Raw genomic sequence first — 16,126 nt, forward strand, 5'->3', positions numbered from 1 at the left:
AATTCACTTCCCCAAAGTCACACAGTAAGTGAGTATAGCAGAGACTGTTTTTCTCTAAAATCTAGTTTCTCCTTCTTCCAGAATCATAGATTCCCATTACAAGCTGAGCACATGGCCTTCTGGAATTAAGACATTTTCCAGACTCTGTTGAAACGAAGCGTGTCCATGTGACTAACTCGTGGGTAACAGGATCTAAACAAAGGCGACTTCCTGGCCTCGTGAGCCTTCTCCCCTTTCCTCCTTCCTGCTGGTGGAATGTAGTTATGAGAGCCAGAGCTGGAGGGGTGCCAGCTTGAGCCATGACATGACAAAGGGTACACAGCAGAGCCACAAGGTAGAAGGAGCCTGGGTCCCCAGAGACTCCGCAGAACTGAGTCAACTCAGCCATCTTGAGATGACCACCCCGAGACTTTTGACATGAAAGAGAAATGAGAGAAATGAACCTGTTTGAGCCACCACTGCTTTGGGTTTTCCGTCCTTCACAGCGAAACCTAATCTTAATTGACATCGTAGTAGAGCTGGAATTTAAACCAGTTGGACTCCAAAGGCCACACACTTCACCACTTGGCATGCTATTTCTACTGTAAGACTTTATGCCCACATTGGTTCATCTTATTATTCCCAACATCTTCCATCCCCTTCATCTGGAGAGTCACTCGATAGATAATTGCCAAGTGCCAGGCTCTGTGCTAGTGAATAAACCAATAATATAAATAAGAATAAGATTTGGTCAGTGCCCTCGAGGAGTTGGCGGTCCATCTCGAAAGACAGATGGCTAGGCAAATAAATAAAACACAGTGCAGTGAGTCCTGTAATAGGGGCATGCGCCAAGAGCCGTGGAGCACACAGGGTGTAACTCACTGCCTGAGGGTCAAGAAGGCTTCAGCAGAGCGCAGCAGAGGAGCTGGGCATGACAAGTGGCTGCAAGAAAGTATGAAGCGTACTTGGTTCTCATACACCAGTATCGCTGAAACCACTGGCCTGTGGCGGCCACCTTCGGTCTAGAAACGCAGCCCAACTCTCCTTACCTGGAGTTGTTTTTTTTTATTTTTTTTTAATGTTTTTATTTATTTTTGCAACAGAGAGAGACAGAGCATGAGCAGGGGAGGGACAGAGAGAGAGGAGACACAGAATCAGAAGCAGGCTCCAGGCTCTGAGCTGTCAGCACAGAGCCCGATGCAGGGCTCGAACCCACAGAGTGTGAGATCATGACCTGAGCCGAAGTCGGACGCTTAACAGCTGAGCCACCCAGGTGCCCCATTACCTGGAATTTTCGACGAGTTCTTCAGCACCGAACACCCCTCTAACGCTTTGGGAATCCAGACTGCTTCTGCTCCCGCGCCCAAGGTCATGAAGAGAAAAGGATGTGGATCCTTAAGGCCAGCAGCCTCACAACACGGAAGAAAATGGAAGCGGGAAACCGGAAGGCCCCAGTGGCAGGGCTGGATAAATAAAGATCCTTCAGCAGAGCTGCAGAAGCCAGAATGAGTTCTGTCTGTAATTACCCCGTGCTTGAAAACAGTGTTTCCAACGTGACCTTTCTACCTGCAATTCTAACGGTGGGGCTGCTGTCACTGTTAATAAAGCCCAGGCCTGGCTCTCCCTGATTGGAGCCAATTAGAATTACCTGGAGAGGGCAGTCAGGGCAGCTGATGGCTAATGAGGGCAGCTGAGGTGCTGGCGTTGGTTTATTTGCCCGGCGACGAGGGGATGGAAAGCTTACCCCACCAAATAGTCCTCTTCTCCCTCCTCCTGCCCCCCTGCATCCAATAATTCTCCTCAACCATTCCATGAGCACCAGCTTTAAATTAAAGCAATGAGGGGCGCCTGGGTGGCTCAGCTGGTTAAACGTCCGACTTCGGCTCAGGTCATGATCAGGTCAGGTTCTTGAGTTCGATCCCCACATCAGGCTCTGTGCTGACAGCTCTGAGCCTGGAGCCTACTTTGAATTCTGTGTCTCCCTCTCTCTCTGCTCCTCCTCCATTCGCACTCTCAAAAATAAATAAAATATAAAAACAAATTTAAAAAATTAAGGCAATGAGATCTACTGGGGGAGAAGAATATCTCCTGAATAATAAGGCCAAGCAACACTTTTCCCTCACTCAGCATGTATTTAGTAAAGCAACTACTATGTGCCAGGGTTGGTGCCAGGGGGAGCACATAACAGTGAATAAGATACAGACAGAGACAAACTCACCATGAAGTTAAAGATGCTCAGGTTTTAGGGCCTCCCATTGGCACAAGTTCTGAGAGGGGCCCTAGCGGTGTGTTCCCATGGCAACATGTTTTTGTAAACTTTGCAAAAGCAAGCTATTGGATTAGAAGAATAAATATTGTTAAAATGTCAATACTACCCAAAGCAATCTACACCTTCAATACAATCCCAATCAAAATTGCACTGGCATTCTTCTTGAAGCTAGAATAAGCAATCCTAAAATTTGTATGGAACCACAAAAGACCCCGAAGAGCCAAAGTAATATTGAAGAAGAAGACCAAAGTGGGAGGCATCACAATCCCAGACTTTAGCGTCATCTACAAAGCTGTAATCATCAAGACAGCATGGCATTGACACAAAAACAGACACATAGACCAATGGAATAGAATAGACTCCAGAATTGGACCCACAAAAGTATGGCCAACTAATCTTTGACAAAGCAGGAAAGAATAGCCAATGGAAAAAGACAGTCTAACAAATGGTGCTGGGAGAACTGGACAGCAACATGCAGAAGAATGAAACTAGACCACTTTCTTACACCATTCACAAAAATAAACCCAAAATGGATGAAGGACCTGAATGTGAGACAGGAAACCATCAAAACCCTAGAGGAGAAAGCAGGAAAAAACCTCTCTGACCTCAGCCGCAGCAATTTCTTACTCGACACATCTCCAAAGGCAAGGGAATTAAAAGCAAAAATGAACTATTGGAACCTCATGAAGATAAAAAGCTTCTGCACTGCAAAGGAAACAATTAACAAAACTAAAAGGCAACTAACGGAATGGGAAAAGATATTTGCAAATGACATATCAGACAAAGGGCTAGTATCCAAAATCTACAAAGAACTCACCAAACTCCACACCCGAAAAACAAATAATTCAGTGAAGAAATGGGCAGGAAACATGAATAGACACTTCTTTAAAGAAGACATCCAGATGGCCAACAGGCACATGAAAAGATGCTCAACGTCACTCCTCATCAGGAAAATACAAATCAAAACCACAATCAGATACCACCTCACGCCAGTCAGAATGGCTAAAATGAACAAATCAGGAGACTATAGGTGCTGGAGAGGATGTAGAGAAACAGAAACCCTCTTGCACTATTGGTAGGAATGCAAACTGATGCAGCCGCTCTGGAAAACAGTGTGGAGGTTCCTCAAACAATTAAAAATAGAGGGGCGCCTGGGTGGCTCAGTTGGCTAAGCGTCCGACTTCAGCTCAGGTCACGATCTCGCGGTCCACAGGTTCGAGCCCCGCGTCGGGCTCTGGGCTGATGGCTCAGAGCCTGGAGCCTGCTTCCGATTCTGTGCCTCCCTCTCTCTCTGCCCCTCCCCCATTCATGCTGTGTCTCTCTCTGTCTCAAAAATAAATAAATGTTAAAAAAAATTAAAAATAGATGTACCCTATGACCCAGGAATAGCGCTGCTAGGAATTTACCCAAGGGACACAGGAGTGTTGATGCATAGGGGCACTTGCACCCCAATGTTTATAGCAGCACTTTCAATAATAGCCAAATTATGGAAAGAGCCTAAATGTCCATCAACTGACAAATGGATAAAGAAGATGTGGTTTATATATACAATGGAATACTACTTGGCAATGAGAAAGAATGAAACATGGCCTTTTGTAGCAACGTGGATGGAACTGGAGAGTGTTATGCTAAGTAAAATAAGTCATACAGAGAAAGACAGATACCATGTGTTTTCACTCTTGTGGGGATCCTGAGAAACTTACCAGAAGACCATGGGGGAGGGGAAGGAAAAAAAAAGTTAGAGAGGGAGGGAGCCAAACCATAAGAGACTCTTAAAAACTGAGAATAAACTGAGGGTTGATGGGGGGGTGGGTGATGGGCATTGAGGAGGGCACCTGTTGGGATGAGCACTGGGTGTTGTATGGAAACCAATCTGACAATAAATTTCATATTAAAAAAATAAAATTAAAAAAAAAAAACAAGCTATTTCCGCCCACTTGGTTAAGAATGCTGTCTCCTCCCACTCCGCTTTTCCCTCTGTCATGTTTCCCCTGGTGTAGGGTGGCCCTGAAGTGACCAGGGGCTCTTGTGGGATTTGGCACAGGGGAAGTGAAGTCGGGCATGTATGTGGGTCTGTGTTTCGCGGGCTGTATTTAGGTGGTGGGCAGTCACTTTTGCCTATAATCATTTATGCTGGCCCTCTCAGGGTGGTAACAGCTGCCAGGAATCTTCCTACTGCTCATGGTGCCGACTCACTGGGCGCTGTGGCACAAGGAGCAGGGCCAAAGATCGTAGCAGATTGAAGAGTGTCCTATGGAACCTGGCCACCGGGAAGCATGTGGGTAGTGGGGAGAAACACAGTTTGCATTGTATAGCACCAAACGCTAGTCTAGGGGAATTTCTTCCAATCATCAGATGTGCAAGATTTCGTTCTCACAGCTACCTAGTCATATATACTAGGAATATTCAGTAATACAGTGATACAACTCCATGCTATACCTTTTTCTTTCTCCGTGAGAATTATGTCAAATAAGATTTCTCGTTTGTAGAGTACAAACGATCGCAGTCCTACAAGCAGCAAGTATGTCTGGTTGTGAAGTCACATGTTTTATGCATCCCAACTATTAATAATAAATACCATTTTTGGCTATTTCAAGGGAAAGACTTCATTTTCTTTCCTATCTCTGTATACAAATCATTACAAAATTGTTGTCATATGAAGAGAACCCAGATAAAAGGGTAGCCAGTGAGGAAGAAAGTCTTATAGCAGTGTGCTAGGCAGTTAATTAATAAAAACATTGTTGGAGTGCCCGGCTGGCTCAGTTGGTGGAGGGTGCAACTCTTGATCTTGGGGTTGTGAGTTCGAGCCCCATGCTGGGTACAGAGAATACCTAAAAACGTAAAATCTTTAAAAATAACAAGAAAAATAAAAGCATTGTTATTTTTCTGTATTTTGTGATCTTTTCAGTATTTTCAGCTTTGAAAGCCTTATGATTTAATTGTCCTTTCTTTTCCGCATCCAATAAAGGTCCACTTTCAGGCCTAATTTTTTTTCGTATTTTACTTAACTAGTAAAATTTACTTTCCAGTCCTTATTCCTTGTCACCGTCTAACGGGAGAACCCTATTGCTCCTCTCCCCTCACCACATACGTGATCAGTGCTCACTGCCTGCCAGGCTGTAAGCTAGAGATGGGCACACTGTGGTGGATGAAGCAGATCTGGCACCTTCCCACGTGAAGAGGGGGACACAGATATCAGATAAAACAAATCAGACAGGATGCTGTTTGGCAGAATAAGAGGGGAGAACTCCTTGTAGGAAATAACATTTCAGCTGAGACCCAAAGGCTAAGAGTCAGTCAGATGAAGAATTAAAAAATACATCAAGCAGAAAGAACAGCATAAGTGAAGGCCCTGAGGTGGTAAGAGCGTGAGGCATTACAGGTATTCAATAAATATCTGTTGGATTTTAAAAGTAAATATTATGGTTTGGGCAGGGCCAGGGTGTTATGGGAACATATAGGAGAGGCACTGAAGCCTTGCCAAGGGTAACCAGAAATGAAGGAATGAGGAAGAAGAAAAAGGTTAGAATTGACTTCCTGACTTTCAGGAGACGAAACAGCAGGTGCAACGGCCTGGGGGTCAGAGAGAGATCAAAGAGTAGCTCTGTATCACAGTGGGCTGGATTTGGGGAGAAAGGTTTGGCTGGGGGGAGGTTGAAAATAGACAGGGAGGAGAACTGGGTAGAATTGGCAAGAAATGAGGCCAGACCATGAAAATCTGAATAAGCCATGGTAAGATGCTTGGACTTCATGTTGGCTGCTATGGTGACATAGTCTTAGGACAGGAAATGACAGGCTCAGATCAGCATGTTGAAAGGATCTGGTTGCAAGATAGAGAACGGACTGGATGAGGGGTCAAGGCAGGAAGACCAGTCAGGAAGCTGTTAAGAGAAAGGCAGTCATGAGAAGGTGGTGGCCAGGGGTAGAGGCAGTGGGGATGGGAAGAAACAGATCCAGAGAAGAAAATTGTGGTACCATTAGCCAGGCAAGATAAAAGAATCACTCAGGGGCTGGTACCAGGCTGATTTGTAGTTCCTCTTCCGTCATGAACCCAGCTGGTCTCAAGGGAGGCAGCGTTCTTGTTTACAACGGATGGTTTCTTTCCAGGAATAGGACTGCCTACGCCTTTGGCCATGGGTCACTGTGTGCTGTTTACCTTCTGGACCCCTTGACCCTGCTCTGTCCTCTCCCTTTTCTTGCTTTTTTTTGAATTTATAACTTGCATATTTTATATTGCAATAAAAGGAACATTCACAGCAGACATAAATTTTAGTAACAGCATATCATCTTAGAAACAAACTCAGAGTCCCAAACTCCACTATAATGGGCACAGATAGGATTAGCCGCCTAGCACCCTTTTTTTGTTGTTCTCTTCTTAATTTTATTTTATTTTTTAATTTACATCCAAGTTAGTTAGCATATAGTGCAACGATGATTTCAGGAGTAAATTCCTTAATGCCCCTTACCCATTTAGCCCATCCCCCCTCCAGTAACCCTCTGTTTGTTCTCCATATTTATGAGTCTCTTCTGTTTTGTCCCCCTCCCTGTTTTTATATAGTTTTTGTTTCCCTTCCCTTATGTTCCTCTGTTTTGTCTCTTAAAGTCCTCATAGGAGTGAAGTCATATGATTTTTTTCTTTCTCTGACTAATTTCACTTAGCATAATACCCTCCAGTTCCATCCACGTAGTTGCAAATGGCAAGATTTCATTCTTTTTGATTGCCGAGTAATACTCCATTGTATATATATATACCACATCTTTTTTATCCATTCATCCATCAATGGACATCTGGGCTCTTTCCATACTTTGGCTATTGTTGATAGCACTGCTATAAACATTGGGGTGTATGTGTCCCTTTGAAACAGCACACCTGTATCCCTTGGATAAATACCTAGTAGTGCAATTTTTGGGTTGTAGCGTAGTTCTATTTTTAGTTTTTTGAGGAACCTCTGTACTGTTTTCCAGAGTGGCTGCACCAGCTTGCATTCCCACCAACAATGCAAAAGAGATCCTCTTTCTCCACATCCTCGCCAACATCTGTTGTTGCCTGAGTTGTTAATGGTAGCCATTCTGACAGGTGTAAGGTGGTATCTCATGATTTGTATTTCCCTGATGATGAGTGATGTTGAGCATTTTTTCATGTGTCGGTTGGCCATCTGGATGTCTTCTTTGGAGAAGTGTCTATTCACGTCTTTTGCTCATTTCTGGATTATTTGTTATCTGTCCTCTCCCTTTTCACTGGGTTTGACCAAGGGGGAGCTGACAGAAGACTGGAGAGCAAGGAAGTAAGGTCACAGTATTCTCCATTGCATCCCTGTGAGGATGCCCCAGTATCTCTCAAGACAACCTTCTCACCTCTACCTTTCTCTGTCTGATTCTTCTTCCTGGTTTCCTATCTACTTCCCCACCCTTCACTCTGGGCTGACACAGGAGTGGGATCATCCCAACATCCCTGTGGTTCCCCCACGCCTTACCCACGCCTGTGTCAATTCCCCTTCTTCACTTATTCCAATGAAGATGTCATCTGTTTTCTGTTGGGGCCCTAACCCAGTCACGCATGTCCCCGCCCTTCTCCATAACACCGCCTTGTTCTTTTAAACCAGGCCACGCCCCCACATGCCTGGCAGCCAATGAGGCAAAGACCACGCCCATCAGCCCTCTCCTAGTAGCCAACCAGGATTTTCCTGTGCCCCTCCTCTCGGGTCCCACCCCACTCCACCCCTAGACTGGAGTTTGGCTCCACTTCCCTGGCTCTGACCCTTGGGTTTTCCCTAGTGTTTAGCTTCACCCTTGGTCAGCTCCTCGGGGCTTTCCTCCAGCCCTGGTGAGACCTGGGAAGCCAGTCATCAAGTGACCAGTGATCAAGATCCCGCCTGTCCCTCCTCAGAGGGCTGGATAAACCTGCTGAACTGTTCTCAGACTCACGGTCTCTCTAGGCTCCCTCGCTGACCTGTAACCATCTTCTTGATGCCTGTCTGGATACACACGTGTGTGACCTATGACTGTAGCATTTTTTCCTGTTTCCTCCTCCCCGACCCTGAGAGCAGGGACACCGCCTTGTTCATGCTGTATCCCAGCGCCCAGCCCAGCGCCTGGAACATAGTAATTAACTATTTGTCAACTAACAGACTGACCAACTGGCTTCCCATCGTCTGTTACAGTCTTCCCCCAAACAAGATAGAGCACCATTAATTAGGCTTTAGGTTTCCTAACTAGTTTTTTCCAGTCTTGCCTCCCTAAGACCAACCTCTCGCAATGGCGACTATTTCTAGCAACTGCTCAGTCATACATGTATAGGATTCTTCTGGGACATTCCCAGGGCCCAATTAATGGCTTTATCAGCCCTAATCCCTGATAAGTTCACAGGGACTCCTGTCACATGAAATTCAAAATAAAATTTTATCTTTTTGATCTAACAATAAACATTAATTTGTGTTAAAATTTAAAAAACAACAACTTTCTAGAATTTGCAAAATCATGCCTGCAAAATTGTGAGTAAGCTCAATGCAGCTGAACTGACCCTTCTTTCTGGCTGGGGCCCCATGCCATGTGTTTGAGTCTGTCCATTGGGCCCTAGTTACCATGATACAAGGGTGATTCCATTCACTCTGTGTGGGTTTTACTAGTGTGACTTGGCAAAGTCAAGCCAAGGTGGGGTTGGGGGGAGGAGGATCCCGTTTTTCAACTTCTTGGGAGGATGGAGGTGGCAAGGAGGAGTCAATTATCACATGTGTTTTTCAACCTTGGTGCTACTGTCAGGACGATTCTTTGCATGAGACTAACCTCGTCACTGCAAGATATTTATCATTTCTGATTTCCAGGCACTAAATGCTAATAGCACTCCTCAGTCATTGTGACAGCTCACCAAAAAAACCCTCCACAATCTCCCTAGGGGAGCAAGGTAAAAAAACGTGAAGAAGTGTTGTGACCTATGTGGTTGAATACAGGTGGAAAGAATGTTCTCTGAATGGTCTTGTCTTCCCCTATTCTTGTCTGAAATGAACACCCTTTTCTGCCCCTCCCTACTGAACTTGCTGACCCACGTTCTGCAGGACCTTCCTGGGCAAGAGCGTGCCCAGCTTCCCCCCCACCCCCCGCTTCTCCCCCCAGTCCCCTCCCCATGAGCAATGGTGTTGGCAATACCACTCATTTACCATTCTGTCGTGTGGTGTGACTCTTGTTATATCAGCACCTTTAATTTTAATTAAGTCTCAGGGTTTGTTACAGAACATTTCAGGGGCGCCTGGATGGCTCAGTCGATTAAGCGTCCAACTTCAGCTCAGGTCATGATCTCACGGGTTTGTGAGTTCGAGCCCTGCGTCGGGCTCTGTGCTGACAGCTCAGAGCCTGGAGCCTCCTTCGGATTCTGTGTCTCCCTCTCTCTCTCTGCCCCTGCCCTGCTCACATTCTCCCTCTTTCCCTCTGTCTCTCTCTCCCTCAAAAATGAATAAACTTAAAAAGAATTAAAAAAAAAAAAAGAATATTTCGGAACCGGCACATGTATCTCTCTGACCAAATTATAAGCTCCCAGAGGGCAGAGCCCACGTTTCATGCCTCTTTCCTTGCGGGACGAGGGTTTAGGTGGAAGGTGACCCAGGCAGAAGCATCTGGCAAGCTACTTGGACTGCAGGACTGCAGGCTGAGGACAACAGGGAGCTTGGAGCTGCCCACAGGGATAGCTGACAATGCGGTAGAAGAAGGCATGTCATTGGCCCAAAGACACCGCTTGGAGGAATGACCACCTTCAAGGTGTGGGAGGAAAAATAAAGCCCATAAAAGGAAAAGCGTTGTGGGAGGTGACAGGAATGTTGCAGAGTCACAAAAGTCACCAGAGAAGGGACTGGTCATCAGTACCAGAAGAGGCAGGAGGAAAGCTACGAAGTTCACGGTGGCCTTCTGGCCCCTCACAGTGCAGTGGGGAGGGTGGGCCATGCTGTAAGGGCCCAGCAAGTGAGGAAACTAAGGCAGAGATAGCAGGCTTCTGGAAGGGAAGGGAAGGGAGGGCAACCACACGAAAGGACAACTTGGCACATGTGGACATTCCATAAACGTGTCCATTTATATAAATGTGTAATCGATCTGTGTGTTTATTTTTGTAACTGGGTCTGAATATTATAGGAAAGATAGAAACAGTGTTTGTGAGCGGAGTTGGAAGAACCATTTGCAGTGGAGGCTATGCAGATTGAGCCAGCTCTGGGAGGGAGAGCATGGGGTCCAGACAGCATGGGGGCCTCAGCCTTGGGAAGGAAAAGGACATTCCTGGGAAACAGGGATGACGACACGCAGGGAAGTTTATTTTAAAAGTGGGTACTTTAGGGGCGCCTGGGTGGCTCAGTCGGTTGAGCTTCCGACTTCGGCTCAGGTCATGATCTCACAGTTTGTGAGTTCGAGCCCCGTGTCAGGCTCTGTGCTGACAGCTCAGAGCCTGGAGCCTGTTTCGGATCCTCTGTCCCCCCATCTCTCTCTCTGCCCCTCCCCCGATCTCTCTCTCCCCATCTCTCTCTTTCTCAAAAATAAATAAACATTTTTAATGGGTATTTTGAAGTGAATGGGTTGTTTTCCTGGTAATTTTACCAAAAACATGAAGTAACTGACCCTTTCTTATTTATGCAGAGACATTTTGGTGAATCGCAGCAGCCCCTAAGCCTTACAGAATGCAGAATTTCTGTCATTGGATTTAAAATGCTTTTTCTTAGTACATCATAGCTCTAGCTTGGATAGGTCATGTGAGGGCAAGCTCAGAAAAAGGAGGTAACATTACCAAAGTGTCCAGAAAACGAAAATGCTTCCTTCATTCCAAGCACGGAGGTCAGTAATAAAAAAGCGCTTATCATAGATTAATCCACAGCCTGAATGCAAAGGTTTGTTGGGGGAGCAGGCGGGGGGGGGGTGCGAAGCAACCCTAAACTATATGACATGCACTCTGCCTTTTTACGACCTTGGCAAAAACAAGCAGGAGACAAATCCCATTTACAAGGACAGCAAAAGCCCAGTCTCCTCTCTGACCCAGGCCCTCTCCATGCATCATAAATATTTCCATAGTCATAAATATCGCTGACGAGGAAGCAGAAGGCTCTTAATTGGCTTCAACTCATTTCATGGTGGAGGAAGCTAGGAAGAATGCACTGAATAAGAATAAGACAGGGTGAGAGATCTCCCAGGAGGAAACTAAAATCGATTCTTCCATCAACATGATGCTCTCTGTGTGCACTGACTTCAGCCAGGAAAGAACCTGCTGTTGTGAGGGGTGCCTTCTCCTGCTGGCCCAGGGCCTTCCTGTCCCAGAGGTGCCAAACCCCTTCAGGTCGAGTTTTGTGGTGGTTAATGTTGCTGATGACAAGCTGGTCGTAAGGAAAGAAGGGAGATAACTAGCATTTATTAAAAATTAATAGGAGCATAATGGATAAACAAATGGGGGTGTATTCATCCAATGGAATCCCATCCAGCAATAAAAAAGATGAACCACTAATCACACAACAGCATGGATGAGCTTACATAGAGTACAGACTATATGATTCCATGTATATGACTTTCTGTAATGGGTGATCAGGGCCGAGAAAAAAAAAAAATCCAAACAATGGTTCCTTCTATCAGTGGGTGAGGGATGAACTGGAAAAGGGTTTGAGGGAACTTTTGTAGGGATGGAAAAGTTCTGTATATGTCGACGGGGGTGGGGGTGGGGGGGAGCGGGCTGGATTACACAGGTGTTTGCATTTGTAAAAACTCAGTAAGTGTACAATTAAGATTCATGCATTTCATTACAATTAAATTCTACAGCAAATGAAAAACTAAACAAATCTCGAACCCTACTTAATGATATGCATGCTGAAGTATTTAGGGGGAAGTGTCCTGATGTCTGCAATTTCCTGTGAAATGCATCACTAAAATAAAATAGATTCATGGCTGGATAGAGGGATAGAGAGATGGACTGATATGTGAAGAAGCAGTTTTAGATGTCAATGGTGGGATCTACGTGCTTAGTAGACAGCTGTTCGTTGTACAGTTCTTTCTACTTGGTTGCATGTTTGAAATGTCTCACAACGAAATGGAAGAAATAAGGATGTTGCAATAAAAGACAAGAAAAGAAAACAGACATCTATGAGTACCTAGGTGTACCAAGTGCCGTAGGTACATTTCCCCAATCCCCACATGGACTTGATTTTGCAGACCAGCAGGTTGACATTCAGAAAAACACAGCCTCAGGATGGAGGGATGTTTCTTCTTTCACAAGCGCCCTCCAGAGGTGGGATCTGGCACTTGTACTTTGGGTAGCAGACAGTCTCGTCCACGGCTGCTCCCCCTCAGCCTTCCTCTCAGCGCTGGCTTCTGATTAACTTCACAAGCGAAGAGCCAGCTTCAACCACCAGCTAATCAATGACTCCACAACTATTAATTGAACACCTACTATGTGGAGGGGATTCCAAGAGCTGTAAAACACAGTCTCTGCCTTCAAGAAGCAACCAGAGTATTAAACCCAGCCTGGAGATCTGGCCCCTAGATGTGACTTGGGCATTAATTATCCGTGGGACCATGAGCAAGTTAGACCAGCCCTCAAGCTTCCGCCTCCTCATCTATGAAATCAGGGCTTGAACTAGACCATCTCTCAGGTTCCTGGCACCCCTCATGTTTCTGTGACTTTTGATCTGTCAGAATTTTGAGGGTCAATGGCTGGTCCAGGGAGTGTGTGCTAAAGGAACACTGAGGAGGAGAAGTCGCCTTGGACAGGGTGTCGCCTCACAGGAAGTGGGGTCTAAGTGTGCCTGGTGGATGGGGGGAGGAGATGGGGCTCCAGGTGGAAGAAATGCAAACACAGGGCCTAGAGGCAGGGGGACACATGGGGACAGTAAGGAGAAAGTGACTGGAGAGGGGGCTCCGTGTTCAGGTAGCGGAGATGACACTGAGAAAGACACTTTGACTTTAGCTTCTGAGAGAGAGGCAGCCTCCCGTGAGGAACATTAAGCACAGGAACTGTAGACGAGATGGTGTCTGAGGAAGATTCATCTAGTTATTTGCAGTCATGGAGGAAAACGGCAGTGCAAACGTTCACAAATGACAGATTATTAAAACAGTGTGGCAGACTCTGGAACATCCTCAATCTGTGGTTCCCCAGCTATGATCTTCGGAACGTTAGGTTTCCTGGGAAGGGCCTTAGGGACAGTAAGGGGGGGGGGGGCGGAGAGGCGAGGGCAAGCGGAGGGAAGGCCGGACCCAGCACCCTCTCTCATCCTGGCCTTGACCTCACCAGCACAACTTGTATTGGATTGATACCTGGAAGCTCCAGATCAAATTTATTTTCAAACAAGAATTCAACAGACCTCAACTGAACCGTATCAACTCATTACAGAAATAAGTAGCCAAACAAACGTGGGGGCTGTTTGAGGAGAATTTGCTGGGCATGCGCCTCGCACTGCTACTTGAGATGATTGCACATTTTCACCAGTGAGATGCCAGCTCTGACAAAGGCGGGGAGTCTCAGGAAGAAGGCAGATCCGGAGGACGGCTGTGCCCGGGCCCCAGGAAGTTACTGAAATGGTCTCATTCTGGGCGTCACCCAGATGCAATGGGCTTTCAGCTGTGAGGCCCTGCAGGCCTGCCTCTCGGTAGTCCTGACTTAATTCCCTCAGCAGGGTCTCCCCACCCCCACCCCCACTCGGTTCCCCTCCTGGTGGGCCCCACCATTGGGTGGGACAGAATCTCTCCCCGAATCTTTGTTGTTTGTCGTCCTAAACAGATATTCAACAGCATCTCACCCCATAAAACTGAACCAGGAGAAAACAAAAGCCGCCAACTTGGAGAAGTTACACAGGTTCTAGATTCTTACAGATATATTTTGGTTGAATCCCCTGGCTCCTGGCTCCTTCACAGGAGACAATAACTGATAAATTCTGCCCTCCACATTTATTCTTAAATAATCTCATTAACAGTCTCTTCTTACCGACCTGCTCCTAGATGCCCACAGGGCAGAGCATTTGCCCTCCCCTTACCTCAGGTGTCCCTCGCCCTCCGTTCCACATGGCAGGGCCACAGTTGAGCACTTCCTCATGGCTGTGCTCCCACCCGCAGTAGCTACCGCGTGCCTGACCTTCTGCGAGGCGTTCTGGTTATCTGTCACCGCCTAACAGATCACCCAACACTCAATGGCTCAAAAAAACCAGCCTCTATTATCTCGCATAGTTCCTGTTGGTTAGGAATCTGGGAAGGACTCAGCTGGGTAATTCCGGCCCAGGGTCAGTTTGCAGTCATGTGTTAGCAGGGACAGGAGGATCTACTTCCAAGGTGGCTCACTGACAGGACTGGCAAATTGTCGCTGGCTCTTGTTGGGGGGCCTGAGATCCTGTCCACGTGGGCCTCGCCACATCACTGCTTGAGAGTCCCCGTGGCATGGCAGCTGGCTTCTCTTGGAAGCCAAGAGGCCAAGCCAGGTGCTGTGATGACTTTAGGGCCTATCTTGAGGCTCATACATTACACCTTCTACTTCATTTTACTGGTCACACAGGGCAAGCCCTGACTCGATGTGAAAGGAGGTGACACAAGAAGGCAAGGGTCTTTGGAGGCTGTCCCACCACACGACAGAAGGGTCAGAAGAAGAGGGATCCCTGTTTGAGCCATTAAGTAGTTTGCAACTTATTTGCAGGGAGAAAACTTACATACTTATACCTATAATACTAAAGGGATTAAAGAAAAGAAGAAGAAGAAGAAGAAGAAGAAGAAGAAGAAGAAGAAGAAGAAGAAGAAGAAAAGAAGAGTAATAATGACAAGGCAGACAGCACACGTCCTGGAATGCAACCTAGGTATTGAGTGAGCAAGATCGATATAGACTCTGCCCTCTGGATGCTTGGAATCTACTGGGAATGACAGGTTTCACATGCAGAATTGCACTTGGAATAAAACCCTATCGCCTTAACCTTACCTTTCTCCATTCTTTTCTTCTACTACTCATCTCCTTTTTCACTGAGCTCCAACCACTTAACCTGTTCTCCATTCCTCCAACAGATTAAGCTCCTCCCTCCCTCGGGACTTTGCACTTGCTGTCCCCCTCCCCCCCCCCCCGCCCCGACCCCGCCAACCCCGACTGCCCCCCCAGGTCTTTGCACAACCAGCTCTTTCTCACCACCCAGGTCTCTGCGTTTAGTTGCCACCTGATCTTGTCCTCCACCTCCCCCAACTAGAATGCATGAGAACAGAGACTGTGAAACCTCCCTCACTGCTGTGTCTCCAGACAGACCAGGCCGGCACTCGTTCCATAATAAGTGACGAATATATACTGCAGTGAGTGAAAGAAGTACCCCCTTTCGGACCATGTTCTAAAACCGTATAAAATCCTCTCTTTAGGATATCAAAAGCTTAAGCTCCAGACCTATCATTTGGCCATCTCGTAATCCAAACCAAGGTGGGTCAATTGTCTCCGTGGTGGTGAGCAAACAGCATATGCCACACCTGCCTTTTCCCCCACTTCTGGTTTCAGCGGATCCGGCCCAGGCTAACCGTGTTATTTGTACTTCTCCTCCGGGACGGTCCTCAGTCTCTCACTGCCTTTGGTTGGCTTCCCAAAAGCATCCCTCTCCTCCAGGGGAAGGGCAACTCCAGCCTTGTTTTGCTGCACTGGCACTCGGGGGTTCGGCTTTCCTGGGCAAGAAAAATATTGAAAACGGTTGTTCATTAACATCCCAGCTTTCCCGCTTTTCGGGAGAAACCACACGACAAACAGAGACCCCACACGTATTTATTTTGAAAATACGTTTTTTAATTTGAAAGCAAATGGACGCTGCTGGTCTGCAGGTCATTTCACCTGCTGTGGCGTGTGATTAGCGAGGCCTTTTCTCGCTGGGTGGTGGTGCCGGCTAATGGACTCACGCTCCCTCTGTATGTTTATCTTCA

This window comes from Lynx rufus, unplaced genomic scaffold, assembly GCF_022079265.1.
Source record: "Lynx rufus isolate CCGP_SWC_20201006 ecotype Redwood Valley unplaced genomic scaffold, mLynRuf1.p SCAF_2, whole genome shotgun sequence".
Lineage (NCBI taxonomy): Eukaryota > Metazoa > Chordata > Mammalia > Carnivora > Felidae > Lynx > Lynx rufus.